Source organism: Leopardus geoffroyi, chromosome B4 (genome assembly GCF_018350155.1).
Source record: "Leopardus geoffroyi isolate Oge1 chromosome B4, O.geoffroyi_Oge1_pat1.0, whole genome shotgun sequence".
Lineage (NCBI taxonomy): Eukaryota > Metazoa > Chordata > Mammalia > Carnivora > Felidae > Leopardus > Leopardus geoffroyi.
This window is the reverse complement of record NC_059341.1, coordinates 109,783,641-109,807,319: the sequence shown is the minus strand read 5'-3', so window position 1 is coordinate 109,807,319 and position 23,679 is coordinate 109,783,641. Positions and strand designations below refer to the sequence as shown.

Here is a 23,679-nt window from a genome sequence, read left to right as displayed (position 1 = left end):
CAAAGCATTGAATGTTTCTGTGGGTTAAGATACATAGTTAAAAGTTTATATATAGTAAATTAAATTTGAAATAAAGTATTCCTTTCGCACTAAGAAATATCTAATTTTATGATTCTTAAAAGCTCCATGTTTGGCTCACATATAAACTGTATTATCCTCATTTGGAAATAGAAACAAGATGTAATAGACAGTCATCTGCTTCTTTGATTCATTAATTAAATAAAGATTATTTGTTCCTATTCTGCTAGATCTGGAGATCTATTATAAATCTGGAGATTTATTCTTGAGGAATAAAAAATCAAGACTCAGTTCCTTTTCTCAGGAAACTCACAGAATGTTCTCTTTTTTTAGTGGTTTTGTACCTTCTGCTCTACCTCAGGATGGCCTGGTTGATTTCTAATTCATTCCCCTAGTCTCAGCCCCAGCATCACCTTTTGTTTAGTGTTGATATTCCTGCCTTTCTCCATAAGTCAAACTGAGTTAGAGAACCCCTCCCCATTCAACAAACAGCATGGGCTCCCATCTTCTATAATAATAATTCTTCAATTTATGTATAATGTGTTGACTTACTTTACCCTCCCTACCCACTTGACATCTGTGGTACCAAGAAAAGTGTTTTCTATAATATTAATTAGGTATTTTCTAAGTGTATTCTCATTATTTATACCAAAAAAGTTGCATGTTCTTACAAATTCTAAGGGAATGCATTTCTACTTGTGGTGCCTTTTTAGTTCTCTAACTTCCAGTTATTCCTGTTTTGCAATCCTCTTTACTTAAGATGGAAGCCAGTCTTTCACAAGTCAAATTCTTCATTGAATCCTTGAATGAATGAGGGAAGTTGTCAAGTTATTTCAGTAGCTATCCTTTTTTTTTTTCTCCCTTCTGTTTTATTTTGGGAATTTTGAAAGATACAAAGACAGTAAAAATAAAAAGCAAGCAGTCACATTCCAATTTCCCAGAATTGTCCAGTTAGTTAATAAGGTGACATATTTGTTTCCTGTCTTTTTATTGTTTGCATTTATATTGCATCAATAGAATATGAATGTTATTTTCCTTTAAATTATACACTATTAAAAGAGAAGATGAACTATCCCATGTACATAAATCACAGTCAGATTCCCTCCCTCAAATCCAGATATGATGACTTTTATGGGTTTGATGTGCAGACTTGTAGTCCATTTTATTACTTATATAGCAGTGACAATAGATCTTGTTTACTTTATTAGATCTTATTGCTTTGTGGATTTTTTTTGTTTTTTTTTATTATTTTTTTTTTAGTTTTACTTAAACAGTATTATACAACATGAACTATATTACATTTTGTTTTGTTTCACTTAGTAATTTCCCAGATTCTTCAATATCACTACATATATATTTAGTTTATCTAATTGCTGTACTGTATTTCAATCAATAGATGTTCCGTATATTCATTATCCCTAGCTCTATTTATGCATAGTGTATGTCCTGTTTTTCACTATTATAAACAATGCTTTAGTAATGTTCCTTATTTTATTTTATTTTATTTATTTTGTCTTATTTTAGAGACAGAGAGCACAAGTTGGGGAGGGGGCAGCGAGTGAGAGAATCTTTAAGCAGTCTCCATGCTCAGCATGAGCCCGACACAGGACTCAATACCATGACCCTGGGATCATGACCTGAACTGAAATCAACAGACACTCAACCAACTGAACCACCCAGGTGCCCTAGTAAAGCTCCTTTTAACATTTTGACATGTCTCAGCTTGCAGAAATGTTTTTCTGAGCAGGATACTTGGAATTACAACAGTGAACATAGGAAATATGCTTTTTCAATTTACTGTTTACTCCAAAATTGTAGCAGTTTATATTCCCACTCAGGGCTTGATCTATTCAGCTCTTTTAAAACATGTTTTTTCTCTTTACCTCCTAAAATAATTTATAAACTATAGCTGAAAGTTTGGGTGTTTTTCCCCTATAAAGTGGTTTCTACCAAATTGTAGTGCTCTGTAGTTTAAGAAAGATTAAATAAGACCTTATTTGAAAGGCTTTATAGGGAGGGAAATACCAGAGGGTTTAGAATATATAGAAAAATTGCAGGAAGTATAGACTCTTTTTGGCAAAACATGAGTTTAAAGATACACTACTCCACCCATTATTTTAATAAATACTTATTCAACAAATACCTTTTCATGTCTACTATAAACAAAGTGTTGGGCTATGTGAGTAGGAAGGAACAGACAAGGTATGGGATGGAGGAAGGAGATAGATTTTGATTGTCTGGAGCTTACACTATCTTACAACTAATTCTGTTACCAGCCCTAAATAACTGATACCTCGGCAGAGGTCTGTCTCCTCTTGTAGTACCATGTATCTGGGCCAACACCTTGCCCTCTCTTGGCAGCTCAGTTTGATCCTACTACACATGTCTTCTTAGGCCTTTTAGCATCCTGACTAAAATCTGTTAAGCTTTAAACAGCATTTACTGAGTCAGAGACTTCCTGGTAAAAAAACAACAGATAATTTAGTCAGTTTTATGAATTTCAAAGCCATTTTCATTTTTTTTATTGCTTTCCTCTGCGTGCACTATCAAAAATAATGAGACCTTTCTCAGTAGCGTTTATAGTAATTCTGTTTGCCTCTCTTATCTATGTATGGTCTATACTGTTTCTGCTCTTTATGTTTATAAATGACAGCTGAACTGAGTGAGCAATGAGTAGATAATATAATTGCAAGTGTGGGTTGTCTTCGTTATATTTTAAAATCAAAAGAAGCAATGCAAAACTTTTTTCATGCTTTGTAACGTTTCTTAAAATATTGATTATGCACCACTAGACTAAACGTCCTATAACTCTAAATACTCGCTAACATAGCTGCTTTTCACAATTGCTGCAAGCAGGGAGACACCACTAGCCTATATAACATCCTCCCTGCTGCATTTAAAAAGTTTACTTTAGGAGCGCCTGGGGGGGCTTAGTTGGGCATCCAACTCTTAATTTTGGCTCAGGTCAAGATCCTAGGGCCATAGGATAGAACCCCATGTGGAACCTGCTTAAGACTCTCTCTCTCTCTCTCTCTCTCTCTCTCTCTCTCTCTCCCCCTCCCTCCCTCCCCCACCTCTGCCCACTCTTTTGCTCACACACACTCTCTCTAAACAAACAAATATATAGTTTATTTTGTTTTCAGTGATTTACCCAATTCTTTTTTTTTTTTAATTTTTTTTTTCAACATTTATTTATTTTTGGGACAGAGAGAGACAGAGCATGAACGGGGGAGGGGCAGAGAGAGAGGGAGACACAGAATCGGAAACAGGCTCCAGGCTCTGAGCCATCAGCCCAGAGCCTGACGCGGGGCTCGAACTCACGGACCGCGAGATGGTGACCTGGCTGAAGTCGGACGCTTAACCGACTGTGCCACCCAGGCGCCCCCCCAATTCTTTCATTCATTCATCAGTGCAGCCTAGATATATTTACAAAGAGCCTGGCCCAACCATTTTGTACTTGCTGAAGGTCCATCACTGCATAAGAATAAATTTCAAATTTTCTGAGAGCTGATATCCTGTTAAGATTCTTCCTACAACTTGAAGTTTCTCTTCATGTGTTACATACATACTCGTTTTTAATGACTCAAATGATATTTTTCTTGAATGTCTTATTTTGCCATTTTAACTTTAAGATTTGCCAAAGTGAATATATGGCTTAAATAAAGATTTCACCTTTGGGCTGATAATTTTTTATTGTTGTTGTTTCTTGTCTAATATTATTGAAGATATCCCACCATTGGATATTTTCAGCATTTTTATTCATTAAGCCAAACTTGGCAGAGCTCTATTTAATGTTCCATACATAGGCAATGGTGAATTATTTATGATAATTATTTAAAAGCAGTCACCAAAAGAATTTCAGCATTACCTAATATTGAAGTTTTCAACACTGTATATCTATTTTCTTAGATATATCTCCCATTTTCATATTCAGAAACAAACCTTATTAAATTTCCTCTGTCTCTGTTGTGTCCCTTCATAAACCAGTCTCTGGTGGAACTTCTTGAAAGCATTTACATCATTTAATTTTTTTTTTACTGTTTATTTATTTTTGAGACAGAGACAGAGCATGAACGGAGGAGGGTTAGAGAAAGGGAGACACGGAATCCAAAGCAGGGTCCAGGCTCTGAGCTGTCAGCACAGAGCCCCACGTGGGGCTCGAACTCACGGACTATGAGATCATGACCTGAGCCAAAGTCGGATGCTTAACCGACTGAGCCACCGAGGCACCCTGCGTTTACATCATTTTATTATTAAATTCTTTGAAATATTAAATTAGAAGTTACATTTTAAAATTCTTATTTAGTTTGAAAAGCTGTTGATTATGGTCATTAGGGCTGTTCAAATACATTGTGGTTCTCCTTCTTCTAGGCAAATGATTTCAATTTTCTACTACTTGAAAACAGCCATGATCCCTAGATTTGCTTCCATCAATTGAATCAGACATAGTGTCCTATGTCAACTGAAGGTGGGAGGGATTGATTGATGGTGTCAGATTTCAGCATTTCCTTTTCTTTCCTTGATGAAGAAAATTCTTTATGTGTGGAGATTAAACCTTTGTTATCCTTAGTCCTTGAAAATCCATTATAAATGAGACCCTCTTGCCAACCCCCATTGGACTGATCATGAGCAAGAAATATAACCCTTGAAATATGGAGCCACATGTTGTGCTCTTTGTTATGAAACCATGTCCTTGGCCATTTATGATACAAAAGAAGAAATTATATTTATATGTGTATATATATATATATATATATGTACACACATACATACACACATATATAAAACTTGAAACATAATTATATATCATGTATATATATTTATATTATTATATTAATAAAACTTGAGACATAATTATGTATATATATTTGTATTATTATATATTTTATTTATATATATAATTATGTTTCAAGTTTTCATTTTATGTTATTTATTTATTCAAGTTTTCTTTAAATTCTAGTTAGTTAACATGTAGTGTAATATTGGTTTTAGGAGTAGAATTTAGTGATTCATCAGTTACATAAAATACCCAGTGCTCATCACTATAATTGCCCTCCTTAATACCCATCACCCATTTAGTTCAATAATTTTTTATATTGAATTAGAAACATTATAAATAAATCAAAGTTTCTTTCTTATGGTTTAGATGTATTCGTAAAATCTTTCTAGATGAAGCTCTGATTAAAATTCTCTTCATATTTTCTAGTAATTGCTTTTATAAATAGTAAACAAAAAATGAAAAGGAAGGAATTTTAAAGAAATCTTTCCTCAGATGGATCTGATAGCTTGTGCCAAAATATCCTGGTACAATCTAATCTTCATAGTACAAAGGTGATGCTCAAACAATGCTTTTTGTTGTTTTGTGTATGTTTTTAAAACAAAACTTTGTAGAAAGCTTTAATATTTGTTAAACAATCACTGTTACTAAGCACAATTTTTCATACTGGAGAATTGGAAACATTTTTGTTTTTTATTAAATAACTTTTAAAATCTAAAGCTTTCACAGTGCAAATTAGACTTTTATTATGGTCACATTTTCATTACACAAAAAAATCAAACATATTCTAAATTAGCTCTAAGTCCTGCAGGGTGGTTCACAAAAAATGTATGCTTTCAGTAAAGTACAAATGAGAGTTGCTGCCTATTATGTGTTGATTTAGTAAGGGACATTAACTGGCACAAGAAAGTTTTGGAAGTCTTTCAGTGAAGAAATACATATTGTGTTGTTTACTGTGGCTTTTCCCAAATATATTTGATCACAGTATCCTTCTTTCCCAGCACAGATTTTTTTGGGTTGTTGCTGTTGTTGTAGTTTGTTTGTTCATTTGTTTGTTGTTGTATCCTATGTCTAGAGGTAGATTTATTGTACTTAGGAGCAGTTGTGTTTCTTGAATTTAAATAGGCAAGAATTTTGTCAATTCTGGCATATCCGCCATCATTACCCATACTAAAATTACCTTGCTCCATTTTTTTTTTCTAATTCACTTATTAGGGCTGTTCATTCTACTTTCCATGCCTCTTGACCTCTCATTTAGAGTTTTCATTTTTTATTCCTCTGTTTTTTTCATATTTTTAAAATTTAATTATTATTTCAAGTTGTCTTAACTTTGGCTTTACCTGTTCATTAATGTTTTAAATAGGCCTTTTTAATTTTTCTCTAATACTTAAACATTTGTTATGTTTGTTTTAATTCATTATTTTACAACTTTATTTACGAAACATTTTGTATTGTCTTGATGATTATGGTTCTGTTATTAGTCGTGGGAATTCTAATTCTCTTCTTTCTTGCCATTGAATGTTATTTATGATAGAAGGTTTTTTTTGTGTGTGTGTAGGTGTTGTGCAATTTTGGATAAAGTATGTATCTTCAGTGGTACAGTTTTCTCCTGTGTAAATTTCATTTAGTCTCAGTTCTGGTAATACACCTTCAAAGCATCCAACAGATGGATGGCAAAGCATAAATGTCATGGAATACCACTTAGAATAAAAGGGAGCAAATTGTCTATACATGGAATAACTTGGATGAATCTCCAAGGAATCATGCTATATGACAAAGCCAACTCCAAAAGATGGCCAACTGTAGAATTTCATCTAAACATTTAGAAATGACAAAATTTTAGAAATTAAGAACAGATTAGTGCTTGCCAGATATAACAGTTGGAAGTGGAGTCGATGGGTGAGGTGAAGGTAGAATATCAGGAGGGATATTAGTATTGTTATATAAAGGCAACAGAAAAGACTGTTTTGATGGTTACTGGTCAGGATTTTGACTATGGTGATGCATACAAGAACCTACCCTTGTGACAAAATTTTATAAAACAAAATATACAAACACAAGTATAAGCAAGTAAAACTGGAACATATTGAATAAATAAGGCACTGCACAATCTAGTCAGATGAGCTTTGAAGGCAATTCCGTGTGGTTTAGTTCACAAGAACAGAATATATTCAGAATCAGGGCCCTTACCTGTTCCTCAGACTTCCTCAAAACCAATTTCTGGTTTTGATCTTTATATCTTTCTGAACTCTTGGTCAAACTGTTAACCTTGAATGAGCATAGATCTACATCTCAGGCCATTTCTCCTTCCACCCAGGAGGAAAATAAGATACAGTACCTGGTGTATGCCAAGCAGGAATATTTCTTTTTAGCACAATTCTTAACAGACACAATTTGAAAGAATGCAAAACAGGGCAGTATACTTTTTGCTAATGCCACCATGAATTCCTCTTTCTATCAAAAGTGCTATTACCCCATAAGGCCATGGATACAAGTTAGGAAAAGATGGGAAGAAAACAGAAAATGGTGTAATAGCATCCATTTATCAGGTTATGTCTTTTCACTTGATATTAACCAGATTTTATAATATACTGTTGGGATAGGCAGTGCTATGCATACAGTCTTTTAGCCCTTTGGCCACATAAGAATAAGGGCCTTGGACTTTGAGCACTTCCTTACAACCACAAAGAGTCTTCATTGCCTAGGATGAGCTTATGAAGACTTATGTGGAAATACTTATTCCTGTTTTAGGTTCAGTACATACTCCTTCGTTTTACTCAAGTGTGTAAAACAAAGTTGGCCCCTTGCCAACCCTTCTGTTGTATCTGTACTCCATAGGAAGAAGATGAGATTCTTTATTCTGTGGCACAAAATGGGTGTGTGCAAGCCCTGTATCAGGAGGGACCCCCTGGCTATAGGGGACCTATACCTTCTCCTGGAGTTGATTCTGCTCTGTCTCTTCTCTGTGTGAGTAAAGTGTTGTTCCATCTAGCACTTGACTGTGCTATGCTTTCCTTGGTGAATCAGATACCAAGATGCAGTGGGAAGAAGTATTTGGGTTTCTACTCTCAGTGATAGGCAGCCGATAGGCAACAGAGGCCATTTTCCTGACATATACCATTTCCATTTAATAATAGATTACTGATGCTTATGTGAACCTTATGGTTTAGTGGATCATATTATACCTGATAATTGACAAACTTCTCAGATTGGATAGTCACTGACACATCGTTGGCATCTCTGCTCCCACAATGCCTTCTCAGTGATGCCTTTCCCGGCCACCTACTTAAAATAGCAGTACCCACCCACTTCCATAATTCATACCCCTTTGTTTTCTTTTTTCCCACAGCATTTATTACTTCTAATATTATATATTTTACCTGTTTTTTTTTATTTAATATATGAAATTTATTGTCAAATTGGTTTCCATACAACACCCAGTGCTCATCCCAAAAGGTGCCCTCCTCAATACCCACCACCCACCCTCCCCTCCCTCCCACCCCCCATCAACCCCCAGTTTGTTCTCAGTTTTTAACAGTCTCTTATGCTTTGGCTCTCTCCCACTCTAACCTCTTTTTTTTTTTTTTCTTTTTTCCTCCCCCTCCCCCATGGGTTCCTGTCAAGTTTCTCAGGATCCACATAAGAGTGAAACCATATGGTATCTGTCTTTCTCTGTATGGCTTATTTCACTTAGCATCACACTCTCCAGTTCCATCCACGTTGCTACAAAAGGCCATATTTCATTTTTTCTCATTGCCACGTAGTATTCCATTGTGTATATAAACCACAATTTCTTTATCCATTCATCAGTTGATGGACATTTAGGCTCTTTCCATAATTTGGCTATTGTTGAGAGTGCCGCTATGAACATTGGGGTACAAGTGCCCCTATGCATCAGTACTCCTGTATCCCTTGGATAAATTCCTAGCAGTGCTATTGCTGGGTCATAGGGTAGGTCTATTTTTAATTTTCTGAGGAACCTCCACACTGCTTTCCAGAGCGGCTGCACCAATTTGCATTCCCACCAACAGTGCAAGAGGGTTCCCGTTTCTCCACATCCTCTCCAGCATCTAGAGTCTCCTGATTTGTTCATTTTGGCCACTCTGACTGGCGTGAGGTGATACCTGAGTGTGGTTTTGATTTGTATTTCCCTGATAAGGAGCGACGCTGAACATCTTTTCATGTGCCTGTTGGCCATCCGGATGTCTTCTTTAGAGAAGTGTCTATTCATGTTTTCTGCCCATTTCTTCACTGGGTTGTTTGTTTTTCGGGTGTGGAGTTTGGTGAGCTCTTTATAGATTTTGGATACTAGCCCTTTGTCCGATATGTCATTTGCAAATATCTTTTCCCATTCCGTTGGTTGCCTTTTAGTTTTGTTGGTTGTTTCCTTTGCTGTGCAGAAGCTTTTTATCTTCATAAGGTCCCAGTAATTCACTTTTGCTTTTAATTCCCTTGCCTTTGGGGATGTGTCAAGTAAGAGATTGCTGCGGCTGAGGTCAGAGAGGTCTTTTCCTGCTTTCTCCTCTAAGGTTTTGATGGTTTCCTGTCTCACATTCAGGTCCTTTATCCATTTTGAGTTTATTTTTGTGAATGGTGTGAGAAAGTGGTCTAGTTTCAACCTTCTGCATGTTGCTGTCCAGTTCTCCCAGCACCATTTGTTAAAGAGACTGTCTTTTTTCCATTGGAAGTTCTTTCCTGCTTTGTCAAAGATGTGTTGGCCATACGTTTGTGGGTCTAGTTCTGGGGTTTCTATTCTATTCCATTGGTCTATGTGTCTGTTTTTGTGCCAATACCATGCTGTCTTGATGATGACAGCTTTGTAGAAGAGGCTAAAGTCTGGGATTGTGATGCCTCCTGCTTTGGTCTTCTTCTTCAAAATTCCTTTGGCTATTCGGGGCCTTTTGTGGTTCCATATGCATTTTAGGATTGCTTGTTCTAGTTTCAAGAAGAATGCTGGTGCAATTTTGATTGGGATTGCATTGAATGTGTAGATAGCTTTGGGTAGTATTGACATTTTGACAATATTTATTTTTCCAATCCATGAGAAGGGAATGTCTTTCCATTTCTTTAAATCTTCTTCAATTTCCTTCATAAGCTTTCTATAGTTTTCAGCATACACATCCTTTACATCTTTGGTTAGATTTATTCCTAGGTATTTTATGCTTCTTGGTGCAATTGTGAATGGTATCAGTTTCTTTATTTGTCTTTCTGTTGCTTCATTGTTAGTGTATAAGAATGCAACTGATTTCTGTACATTGATTTTGTATCCTGCAACTTTGCTGAATTCATGTATCAATTCTAGCAGACTTTTGGTGGAGTCTTTCGGATTTTCCATGTATAATATCATGTCATCTGCAAAAAGCGAAAGCTTGACTTCATCTTTGCCAATTTTGATGCCTTTGATTTCCTTTTGTTGTCTGATTGCTGATGCCAGAACTTCCAGCACTATATTAAACAACAGCGGTGAGAGTGGGCATCCCTGTCGTGTTCCTGATCTCAGGGAAAAAGCTCTCAGTTTTTCCCCGTTGAGGATGATGTTAGCTGTGGGCTTTTCATAAATGGCTTTTATGATCTTTAAGTATGTTCCTTCTATCCCGACTTTCTCAAGGGTTTTTATTAAGAAAGGGTGCTGGATTTTGTCAAAGGCCTTTTCTGCATCGATTGACAGGATCATATGGTTCTTCTCTTTTTTTTTGTTAATGTGATGTATCACGTTGATTGATTTGCGAATGTTGAACCAGCCCTGTATCCCAGGAATGAATCCCACTTGATCATGGTGAATAATTCTTTTTATATGCTGTTGAATTCAATTATATTTTACCTGTTAATTTATTTTCATTGTCCATGTCCCTCATTGCCTTTACTAGGGAGCTTACAGTTTTTTTTTTTTTTGTTGTTTGTTTGTTGGTTATGTTTTTGTTTTTGGATTTCTTTCCTTGCTTATTTTGCCATTGATGTATCCTAGGGAAATATCCTGTACTAGTTGTTCAGTAAATATTCTCTTAGTAAATGGTTCGCTTTCCTTTCTAATCTTACTTCTAATATTGACTATCTGAGTTTCCCCTCTTCATATGCCATAGAAAGAATAGTAATTATCTGTATATAATTATTACATCATGTAAATTATCTGACTTAATTTGAATATAATATTAGACATAATTTGGGAAAGGTCTGTTATGTTTGATAAAATCTTTTTAAAAGATTCCTTTGTTGGGACAACTGGGTAGCTCAGTCAGTTAATCGTCTGACATCAGCTCAGGTCATGATCTTGCAGTTCACGAATTTGAGCCCTGCATAGGGCTCTGTGCTGACAGCTCAGAAATTGCATTCTGCTTCAGATTCTGTGTCTTCCTCTCTCTCTGCCCCTCCCTTGCTCACTCTCTATCACTCTCTGTCTCTCAAAAATAAATATACATAAAAAAATTGCTTTGTTGACTCTCTATAATATGAGATATCTAAAATGGAAGAGATTGTGCTGGTAATTTAAATATAGTAATATAAGAGAAAAAAAGAAACTTTGTGCAATTGAACCTTATGGGATATATTTAGTTCCAGCATAATATGAACACATGCACCAAATATAAATGAAATGTAACAAAATCTGATCAGTAAATAAGGATGGCTAAAGATGGGAGTGCTCTCATTTTTCCAGGTTCTCATACTGAAAACTGCTTCGAACAATCATAAAAAAAAAAATTCTTCGGATCTAAATAGTCTTTAAAACCTCAGTTTTAGAATATTCTCTAAAATGCATTTTCTATGTGCATATTGAAGAGGTTATACCTAAACATGCTTGCATCTCAGAGCTGTTTTTTAATCTGTCATTCTCTCAGTTTTATTTTACACCATTATTATGATGCAGACATAGCTTTAATAATTACAAGAAGAGTATCTCAGATGAGAGAAGAATACTAGAAGCTACTTAAGAGTAAAGCATGTATTATATTTGTCCTAGGTCCTCTTACCTAAGGCTTTTCATGTTTGCCTGTAACAGGGAAACATGTGTTCCAGATGTTACAAAAACTAGTATATTTAAATTACCTCTATCTCTTTTGATTTAGATTATTTCTTATTGTGGAGACTCAACAGAGAAATATTTTTTTTTTTTAATTTCTATTTTTTGAAAGAGAGAAAGAAAGTGTGTGTGAGCAGCAGAGGGGCAGACAGAGACAGAGAGAGAGAATCCCAAGCAGACTCCACCCTGTCAGTGCAGAGCCCAACACAGGACTGAATCCCACAAACCATGAGATCATGACCGGAGCTGAAATCAAGAGTCAGATGCTTAATTGACTCATCCACCCAGGCACCCCAAAGCAATCTTTATAAAGTTTGTATCGAACAAAGTAACAGACATTTCCCAAACTGTTGTTAATGTTATATTCAAATTTGAATTCAGATAACTTACAACAGGGAATGATTATATGCAAATTATAACAAGCAGAAATCACTAGAAAAACATGTAAAAGAGGAAGAGTCATGGTGATTGTGCTGGTGAGGGCAAAAGAAAGTGAGGAAGTGTCAGGAGTGATAAATAGATAATTATCTCAAATATCTAGTCTACAATTACAAAAACTAAATCCTTTTATCCCTATTGATTTTCACATTCTGAACTTCACCTTGCTATAATTCAGATTTTGCTCATTAATTTTGTCACTGGTTATTTTAATTGGGCAAAGTCTGAGAGGCAAATTGTATGGTTTAAGCAAAGATCCATCCTATAAGGTGTCTCTGGTTTAGTGGCTTGTGCTATTCCCAAATGAAACTTGTTTTTCGAGAGGTAGCAACACTTGGAACTCTTGGTTCATATACATTAAAAAAAACAAACCAAACCAAACATTGCCGTATTTAAATCAATAAAATAACTTGTTTTTTACAGAATATTTCATTTAATTCACCTTTGTATTTCTTCGAGACTTTGCGTATCTGACAGCAACTCACAACCTGATGACTAGTTAAAGTAGAAATAATGGATACATTCTTAATTTATTTTTATTTCTTTATTTTTTTGGATGTATTTTTTAAAGGCAGAGGAAGAGCCAGTGTTGGAAGCTCCACTCCTCAGCCTTTATTACAATGGTATACTTCATTTTTTTTTCACTTTCTCTCAAGAAAAGCAAATCAAAGTTTGTCTACTTTTCTACACATATTGCTAAGAGTTAAGATCCCTGTGTGTATTACACAACTGTAAAATGCTTTGCAGAGAAAGGATAAATCATTAACCCCCAAAGGAGTTCAGAATATATTACTAAAGACTGTCATTTAAAATTGAGTTATAAATTTAGAATTGAATTAAAAAATGCTCAGAATTAAGCCTGGGGAACATAGGTTTATTTACTTGTTCTATGTGTGAGAAAGTTGGAGGATAGAATTGTTCCTCAGGCAAAGACACCTACCCAGATACTAATCTAGAACATTAAGTGGGAAGTATGCTTATCAAGTATGCTTATCAAGTTGGGAAGAACATTGCTGATAGAGAAAACAAGACAAACTAGAGAAAGGCTGGAATAAATTGAGAATTATGAATAAATGTAAAAGGTGAATGTATTTTTAATATAATGTATTGTCGTTAGCTAACATACAGTGTATACAGTATGTTTTCATTAATTGAAAGCTAGAGAACAGTTTAAATTATCAAAAGAGTGAGAAGAGGGCTGGAGGATGTATTTATTTATATGCTTTGTAAATTAAAGGTAAGAAATATTCAAAGAGAAGCAGATACTGTACAATGAATATTGGGTCATGTATATTCTTGAAGCAAGGTTCACAACAACATTGGGTGCAGTGATTCTATTTTTTTTTTTTTTTAAGATTTATAATTTTCACAATGGTATTGGCTTTTATATCACCAAAATATAGCTATGGTCACAACAATGAAACTTTATGAATCTGATACTATATTTTATCATATCAAACCAAAGAGAATCTTTGATTTTGGTACTCAGTAAATTTTGCCCCAATTTATCAGCTTGTCTTAATTTACTAAACTTAACTTATTAGACTTCAGGGCAATTAAAGAAGATTTCAGAATTCCCTCAGAGGATTCTTTTAAGCACACATTTAAGAGGAATCTTTTTTTAAAATTTTTTTTGCATTTATTTATTTTTGATAGAGTGGGGGGAGGGGCAGAGAGAAAGGTTGAGACACAGAATCCAAAGCAGGCTACAGGCTCTGAGCTGTCAACACAAAGACCAACGTGGGACTCAAATTCACAAACCATGAGATCATGACCTGAATCGAAGTCTTACCCTTAACCGACTAAGCCACCCAGGTGCCCCAAGAAGAATCTTTTATTTAAGAATATGCATGGTATTTTCAGTGCTTTCTATTAAGAAAAATCTTGTGTCATGATTTTAAAAAATAGTATTTTAAAGAAGAATCAAAATTATCCGTATTGTAGTAATGTGTTCTAGATTTTAACTTCTTACTAAATATTAACATTGAGTTAAGTCCCAATTTTTGGAAAACAGACTATAACTGAATGAATGATGAAAATAAGTGGTAGAAAAAAATTAAGCCCTTTTACTTTTTTAGAAAATAAACATAAATAAAATATTTCTAAAACCTAATTTTATTAAAATTTCTGATAATATAAATGAATATATAAAATAATTCCTAGTTTATTTATGGGAGATTTTAAAGTATATTTAAAGCAGTATCAAGTTCTACATAAAACGTCAAAAAATATTCAGTCACACTGAAAGTAATTTTGATATTAATATTAAAAATGTATTATAACTCTAAGTAATCAAACACAAATCTATTCTCTTGCAAATATACTTAATTTTTACTATGGTACCATAATAGCATAGCTTCTTTACTTATCTGTGTAAATGTATATTATTTCTTTAATATGGTTTTGAATTTAGAATGTTGTATATATATGGAAACATAAACACAAACATTCCTACACCTCTTACTCATTTCCCAAATTCATGGCCTATTGATTTAATTTTCACATTGTTTTTTTTTTATTAGTGATATGTGGAAGAATTTTCCAACTTTTTTTCAAGATTTGCCCATATTCATGTTTTAGTTTTCAATTCAACTAAATCTATAAAAAAAATAAAGTCACAAATAGAAGAAGATTCAATGATTATTTACATTATCCACAACTCAATTAGTAAATAAATTGAATTAATAAAATAGTGAGAATTTTTATGTGCCAAAACAAAACATTTATTATTACACATATGTAAGAAACATTGACTGGTGTATAAATGTGTACTCAAAAATGTTTGTTAATTGAAAGTAAATGAGTGTGTGTGTAATTTTAAATCATTATTTTATTCATAGTTTTGATGTCATCCAAGGTTTTTTTTCCTGGCACAATGCCTAATTTCTGTAAAAATGCCCATATTCATTTTAGATATCTTTCAGCTTTAGTAGAAAACTTACAAAAATTAAAACTAAGTAGAAAATGCCATTAAGACCCAACATTATTAAAAGTGCTAATAGCAACAATATAAATAGTATTTTATATTTGGAAAACAGTACCTAGCTTAGATCATTTATTTGTAATTTGCACTGAGTTGGTGAAGATTTAGATTGCCTTAATTACTCAATAAATCACTGCCCCTCTGGGTAATGATACACTCCTCTGAACAGCGGTAGCATCTTTAGGTAACACTGAGAAAGATTAAACTAAAAACTGAACCCTGCATAATTATCTTTAAAACAAGTGTTAATAAAATCCAAAATTCACTAGCTACTTAAACAGGTCAGATTCCAAAGTTAGAAGACAAATATGGGGCAAGTTGTTATTTTCTATCAGGTAAATGATAGGTTGTTGTGAGCCTGAGGAAACTTCAAAATTGGAGAAATGGAATGCTCTCATTAATTAGATTTTTGAGGCAATTAAATTTTACCTGGAGAAAAGTATTTATTTTATTCATTTTTCTAAAATGCAGAAACTTGCAGTATTTGTCTGAGTCCATACATTTGCTCGAGATATTTTTTTCTTTTCTCTTTTACTTTAAAAAAATATTTATTTATTTATTTATTTATTTAGAGAGAGAGAGAGAGAGAGAGGGAGGGAGGGGCAGAGGGAGAGGGAGACAGAGAATCCTAAGCAGACCCTACAGTGTCAGTGCAGAGCCCTACACAGTCTACAAACTGTGAGATCATGACCTGAGCCAAAATCCAGAAGCCAAGGCTGAACTGTTTGAGCCACCCAAGTGCCTCTCTCTTTCTTTCTTTCTTTCTTTCTTTCTTTCTTTCTTTCTTTCTTTCTTTCTTTCTTTCTTTGTATTAGGGGCTTTATATTCTGTCAATAACTTGAATTCTAGATGTAGATGTATCAGGGACAATATATGTTTATGTGGATATCCTAGGAGGCTTACTCTTTTCTGGTGAAATCTCCAAGAGCAGCCGATCACTTAGCAAAGTCTAGTGTGTGGGCTTATCTTTCTGTGCAAGAGTGTCATTCTTCTGTCTCAAAATTTTGCTCAAGGATACATTTTATTATGTATATACTTATTTTTAAACAATGAATCATTATTAAAGATCTTAGTGAATGTTTAAAAACTTAGTCCATCAACTTAAAGTTATGTTTTATGTAGTAGGGATGAATAGTGCCTAGATGTTCAATAAATATGACTTTATTTTCTTTAAATTGACCTCATTTTGAATGGGCTCATGATCCTATCAGACTGGAAGAAAATATTGCCTTGGTTGTTTGTGAGACCTTCATTAGGTATGGAGGCGTTATGCTATTTTTCTTGTCTACTGTGGACATAAGAATTTTTGTCAACATTGGTAAACCCAAATTGCTATGTCCCAGTTTCTTTGTAAGCACCATGCATCGATTCCATTTGGGTATTTTGACTGCTCTCCACTGTGCCACTCAGGACCTTTGAAACCTGTGTTTCCCTTGCTTCTGGGATCTCAGTCCATGCTCTTTTCTCCAGCCAGGGGATTGGGCTCCTCTCCATGAATTAGGTAATTCTCTCCCTCTTGATGTTTCCTTCAAAGGTCTTTCTCCATATTTATGGCTTCTCAGAAGAACTTTGTAAAAATTCTTTCAGTGGGTTTAGATTTATGGAAATAGCTAAGACAAGGTGGTTTGGTTGGCAACTTTGCTTTCCTGCCGGTCACAAACCTATCTATAGATAAGGAAGCCTAGACATTGACTCTTGAGTGGGAGCATAAAAAATGAACAGTGCATAGAGAATAAAAAGAATCTCTCATCCTCAAAGTATGAGCATACTGCCATTTAATTGTGCATAAGAAATAAAGCTTTTTAAATTATTATCTGTAATATATATTTTTTTCCATCTCAAGCCCCACACCTGACTTTAACCTTTATATTCACCTGATATGTAAAAGAAAACCAAACAAACAACTATGAATATAAACTACCATTGTTTCTTTAAGTTAAAGAAATACCTTTCTGGAAAATGTGCAATACTCAACTTCTATGAGTCTCTGTTCCTTTCAAGATGGTGTTAGATCTCAGATGCATGTGACGTTCTGGATAATTGCTGTGGAGAGCCTCGTCTGCTTTTGATACTGGGAAGAGACCTGTATTCTCTGGCTTTCAGAGAGATTGTTTGGTACCTGTTGCTTATGTCTAAGGTCCTGATCATTTTCCTCATTTATAATACCCACAGATAACACCCCATCTTGGTCCTAACCCTAGCCCTCCTCAGCACCTACTGGTTCCAAAGCACACAGGAACTTCTGCATCCATATATGCTGTATTTAGACTAGAGAGAGTTAGAAGAGCTTCCACAGGCTCATCTCCATGGCAAATTCCCAATAGCCCACAGATGCTATTGTCTACATGATGTGGAGATTGGTTTTCCAGTGTCTTTTTTTTTTTCCTAGAGTAGTGTTTCTTAACACTAACTGAACATTCAAAAATGCTTGGTAACTCTTTGGAAAATATGGGCAAGCAGTCTTCATTACCAGAGATTGAATTTATAGATCTGTAGTAGGGCCTTGGCATTGATAAAGTCTTGGGCTTGCCATTATCCCTTTCTCTATGGAAAAGGTTTCTGTATGTCATATGTGATGTCTTTCCTATTGTGAGTCAGTATTAATGGTGTCAGGGATATCCCCCTTCAAAATTATGGGACAAAATCTATGATTTAGCCTATAACAATTGGATTTTAATGTATTAATGGGATATAATGAAACATAAAACTCTAACTTTTTTTGGCAAAGTGTATTTAAAGATCATTGCTTTGGTATACATCTAAACAAGAAGCAAAATCAAAATGAAAACTACCCTTGAAACTTAAATCTAGCCATGGATGCTTTGTTCCAGCCAGCACTGGCCCTCTTTCTTCTCCCTGGACTGAGAGAATTATAATAGGTTTTAGACTGTCAGGAACATAATTAGTGGGAGAAATGAAAATTCATTAAGGCAGTACACTTTAAATGTTAATTCTGGCTACATTATCTGTTCACAGATATATTCAATAACAGCCATCACATGTATTCACATATTCTAGTAATTAGGACTTTGAGCTCTGCCCTTACACAAACCTAGTTTGAATTCTAGCTCAACCATTCACTGGTTAATTGCTTCAGAGTAGCTCTTTAATTTCTTTGTGCCTCCTTTCCTTATCTTCTGGGAAATAACACCTCACATTTTCTGCTGCACCATTCTACTATTTTCAGCACATGTGCTTTGTAAAGGAATGTCCTTATTATCTTCTCAAAGAATGAATGACACTACAGTATAATGGTTACTTTGTAGACTTTAGAGCCAGACAAATTTCTGATCAGATTCCAGCTCTTCCACTTGACATCTGTGTGAATGTTGCCGGTAAATTAGCCACTCTATGCCTCAATTTTCTCACCAATATAATGTGAATAGTAATAGTGCATTATATATTATGGTTATTGTGGAAATCTATAAATTACTCTAGCCCAAGTCATCAGAATTTGAAAGTAAGTACTATAAATGGTCATTGCTACTATTATGATTGTGATCTTTATTATTACTTTTCACACAGTTTTTTGTTACAACTAGTGCAAGTCAGCCGGCACGTGCCAAACTGATTGTGTCAGAAATGAGTGCCTTTCAATTTAGACAGTGAGAATCAAGCCAAAATATTGATCGGATTGATGACTTCAACATGTTGAGGGAGAAGAAATTTCTCTTTCCTCTAGATTCTGAGTTAGTAGTGTGTCCAGTTGGACTTACATAGCCATCCTGTGATCATGAGGGGTTAAATAATGACAATTAATGAAAAAGGGGAGATTCAAAGTGAGAGGCTAGAACTATAAATTTTGTTTATAGGTTTTAAGCCCATTAAGACAACTCTCTTCCAGAAAATTTTATTTGTGTAAGCCAGTAAATGTCTTATTTGCTTAAACAAATTTGAATCAGGTTTTCTGTTTCATTGTAACCAAAGAGACTTAAGATTTACAAAGCCTGTCCTATAACCATCTTGTGAAGCTTATGAGATAGTTTTCATAGTGTTCAGGATAGACTCTGCCATTTAATAATTCTGAGTACTTTTTAGCTGTTATTAATAGCAAAATTATTTAATGTTAGCAAAAGGTTTGATGAATACCTGACATCAGATGGCATTTTAAATTATGAAAATAAATTTCTTGCTCTACATTGTTTTTATTCTGAGTCTGCCCTACTTTGTTTACTCTTAAGCTTTTATTTTTTTACACAGAAATTACTCAAACATAAATACATTTCTTACCAGCTATACTTTTTCAAGTAATTGAAAATATCTTCTTTAAGCTCTCCAAGAATAATCTAATCATTGTTTTCTCAATATAAATGATTGATTTTATGGGCTTGCTACAAAAGCATGAGAAGCTTATTCTTTTCAAAAACCCTTTCTAAGTCACAGTTACTTTGTGTGCATTGATTTATGATTTCCTTCACAAGGTAACAAAGCATTTTCTACATAATGCTGTCTTGCACTAACATCTGTACTACAGTAACTCTTTCACTGGATGGATCTTTTGATTTTTCATTCTTTCTTTGAAAACTACATATATGAAGCAAAATACTGTTTTCTTCTGACTCCCACTGTCTATGTGAAATGTCATATAATGTAATTCTGTTTGTTCTGAATACGAGTGCTTTGGGTCTTAAGCGATAGTAAACAACTCTAGCCTACTTTAGGGAAACAAAAGGATTTTATTGAAAGGATTCATGGCAATTCATAAACCAAAAAGAGAACAAAACAACCAGCTTTTGCAAAGGACAGGACCCAGGAAAGTTGGCAGGAAAAGGAGGGAAATCTGTCCGTGACACTGCAATTAGTGTGCTTCATCTCCTCCCATTTTCCCTCCTGTGTCAGTGGCTGGGATTCAAATTCCTGGGAGACAAGGTCTGGGTGGCCTGTAGTGAAAAAGAACACTTCCAAAAGATGATTCAGGACATGTTTACACAAAATAAATAAACAAGAATAAAATAAAAGTAAGAATAAAATAAAAATAAGAGCTGCAGGGTAATCAAACCCAAGGTACCCATTCTAACACGTAACCAAACACTTTAGCTAGATATTCAAGTCACTCTCCTTCATAACCCCAGTTTCTCTTTTAAGCCTTATCTCTTTTATCTATCCATGAAATATTCCCTAGCCAAACTGAAGACCTTTCTTTATTCCAAACACAGTCCCCACCTTCCTAACTTCAGTGGCTTTTATAGAATTTTCCTGTCTATTGAATGAGCTACTTGAACCCCTGAAATTCTTCCTAGCAAGATCTACTTCTTTTTTTTTTTTTAATATATGAAATTTATTGTCAAATTGGTTTCCATACAACACCCAGTGCTCATCCCAAAAGGTGCCCTCCTCAATACCCATCACCCACCCTCTCCTCCCTCCCACCCCCCATCAACCCTCAGTTTGTTCTCAGTTTTTAACAGTCTCTTATGCTTTGGCTCTCTCCCACTCTAACCTCTTTTTTTTTTTTTTCTTTTTTCCTCCCCCTCCCCCATGGGTTCCTGTCAAGTTTCTCAGGATCCACATAAGAGTGAAACCATTTGGTATCTGTCTTTCTCTGTATGGCTTATTTCACTTAGCATCACACTCTCCAGTTCCATCCACGTTGCTACAAAAGGCCATATTTCAATTTTTCTCATTGCCACGTAGCATTCCATTGTGTATATAAACCACAATTTCTTTATCCATTCATCAGTTGATGGACATTTAGGCTCTTTCCATAATTTGGCTATTGTTGAGAGTGCTGCTATGAACATTGGGGTACAAGTGCCCCTATGCATCAGTACTCCTGTATCCCTTGGATAAATTCCTAGCAGTGCTATTGCTGGGTCATAGGGTAGGTCTATTTTTAATTTTCTGAGGAACCTCCACACTGCTTTCCAGAGCGGCTGCACCAATTTGCATTCCCACCAACAGTGCAAGAGGGTTCCCGTTTCTCCACATCCTCTCCAGCATCTAGAGTCTCCTGATTTGTTCATTTTGGCCACTCTGACTGGCGTGAGGTGATACCTGAGTGTGGTTTTGATTTGTATTTCCCTGATAAGGAGCGACGCTGAACATCTTTTCATGTGCCTGTTGGCCATCCGGATGTCTTCTTTAGAGAAGTGTCTATTCATGTTTTCTGCCCATTTCTTCACTGGGTTATTTGTTTTTCGGGTGTGGAGTTTGGTGAGCTCTTTATAGATTTTGGATACTAACCCTTTGTCTGATATGTCATTTGCAAATATCTTTTCCCATTCCGTTGGTTGCCTTTTAGTTTTGTTGGTTGTTTCCTTTGCTGTGCAGAAGCTTTTTATCTTCATAAGGTCCCAGTAATTCACTTTTGCTTTTAATTCCCTTGCCTTTGGGGATGTGTCGAGTAAGAGATTGCTACGGCTGAGGTCAGAGAGGTCTTTTCCTGCTTTCTCCTCTAGGGTTTTGATGGTTTCCTGTCTCACATTCAGGTCCTTTATCCATTTTGAGTTTCTTTTTGTGAATGGTGTGAGAAAGTGGTCTAGTTTCAACCTTCTGCATGTTGCTGTCCAGTTCTCCCAGCACCATTTGTTAAAGAGGCTGTCTTTTTTCCATTGGATGTTCTTTCCTGCTTTGTCAAAGATGAGTTGGCCATACGTTTGTGGGTCTAGTTCTGGGGTTTCTATTCTATTCCATTGGTCTATGTGTCTGTTTTTGTGCCAATACCATGCTGTCTTGATGATGACAGCTTTGTAGAAGAGGCTAAAGTCTGGGATTGTGATGCCTCCTGCTTTGGTCTTCTTTTCCAAAATTCCTTTGGCTATTCGGGGCCTTTTGTGGTTCCATATGAATTTTAGGATTGCTTGTTCTAGTTTCGAGAAGAATGCTGGTGCAATTTTGATTGGGATTGCATTGAATGTGTAGATAGCTTTGGGTAGTATTGACATTTTGACAATATTTATTTTTCCAATCCATGAGCAGGGAATGTCTTTCCATTTCTTTAAATCTTCTTCAATTTCCTTCATAAGTTTTCTATAGTTTTCAGCATACACATCCTTTACATCTTTGGTTAGATTCATTCCTAGGTATTTTATGCTTCTTGGTGCAATTGTGAATGGTATCAGTTTCTTTATTTGTCTTTCTGTTGCTTCATTGTTAGTGTATAAGAATGCAACTGATTTCTGTACATTGATTTTGTATCCTGCAACTTTGCTGAATTCATGTATCAATTCTAGCAGACTTTTGGTGGAGTCTATCGGATTTTCCATGTATAATATCATGTCATCTGCAAAAAGCGAAAGCTTGACTTCATCTTTGCCAATTTTGATGCCTTTGATTTCCTTTTGTTGTCTGATTGCTGATGCTAGAACTTCCAGCACTATGTTAAACAACAGTGGTGAGAGTGGGCATCCCTGTCGTGTTCCTGATCTCAGGGAAAAAGCTCTCAGTTTTTCCCCATTGAGGATGATGTTAGCTGTGGGCTTTTCATAAATGGCTTTTATGATCTTTAAGTATGTTCCTTCTATCCCGACTCTCTCAAGGGTTTTTATTAAGAAAGGGTGCTGGATTTTGTCAAAGGCCTTTTCTGCATCGATTGACAGGATCATATGGTTCTTCTCTTTTTTTTTGTTAATGTGATGTATCACGTTGATTGATTTGCGAATGTTGAACCAGCCCTGCATCCCAGGAATGAATCCCACTTGATCATGGTGGATAATTCTTTTTATATGCTGTTGAATTCGATTTGCTAGTATCTTATTGAGAATTTTTGCATCCATATTCATCAGGGATATTGGCCTGTAGTTCTCTTTTTTTACTGGGTCTTTGTCTGGTTTAGGAATCAAAGTAATACTGGCTTCATAGAATGAGTCTGGAAGTTTTCCTTCCCTTTCTATTTCTTGGAATAGCTTGAGAAGGATAGGTATTATCTCTGCTTTAAACGTCTGGTAGAACTCCCCTGGGAAGCCATCTGGTCCTGGACTCTTATTTGTTGGGAGATTTTTGATAACCGATTCAATTTCTTCGCTGGTTATGGGTCTGTTCAAGCTTTCTATTTCCTCCTGATTGAGTTTTGGAAGAGTGTGGGTGTTCAGGAATTTGTCCATTTCTTCCAGGTTTCCAATTTGTTGGCATATAATTTTTCATAGTATTCCCTGATAATTATTTGTATCTCTGAGGGATTGGTTGTAATAATTCCATTTTCATTCATGATTTTATCTATTTGGGTCATCTCCCTTTTCTTTTTGAGAAGCCTGGCTAGAGGTTTGTTAATTTTGTTTATTTTTTCAAACAACCAACTCTTGGTTTCGTTGATCTGCTCTACAGTTTGTTTAGACTCTTTATTGTTTATTTCTGCTCTGATCTTTATTATTTCTCTTCTTCTGCTGGGTTTAGGCTGCCTTTGCTGTTCTGCTTCCATTTCCTTTAGGTGTGCTGTTAGATTTTGTATTTGGGATTTTTCTTGTTTCTTGAGATAGGCCTGGATTGCAATGTATTTTCCTCTCAGGACTG

At 35.2% G+C, this 23,679-nt stretch overlaps 1 protein-coding gene and 1 long non-coding RNA gene across 5 annotated transcripts in view; one reads left to right on the top strand and one right to left on the bottom strand.

Annotated features, from left to right (window-relative positions):
- Positions 1-23,679, top strand: part of MGAT4C (MGAT4 family member C) — a 740,390-nt gene that overhangs the window by 17,947 nt on the left and 698,764 nt on the right. The window lies entirely within an intron of this gene.
- The window catches only part of LOC123592146, a 39,344-nt gene continuing 35,500 nt past the window's right edge, over positions 19,836-23,679 (bottom strand). For both annotated transcript variants that reach the window (XR_006709606.1, XR_006709607.1), the window contains one exon: positions 19,836-20,111. This is a non-coding gene — a long non-coding RNA (uncharacterized LOC123592146). The remainder of the gene's footprint in view (positions 20,112-23,679) is intronic.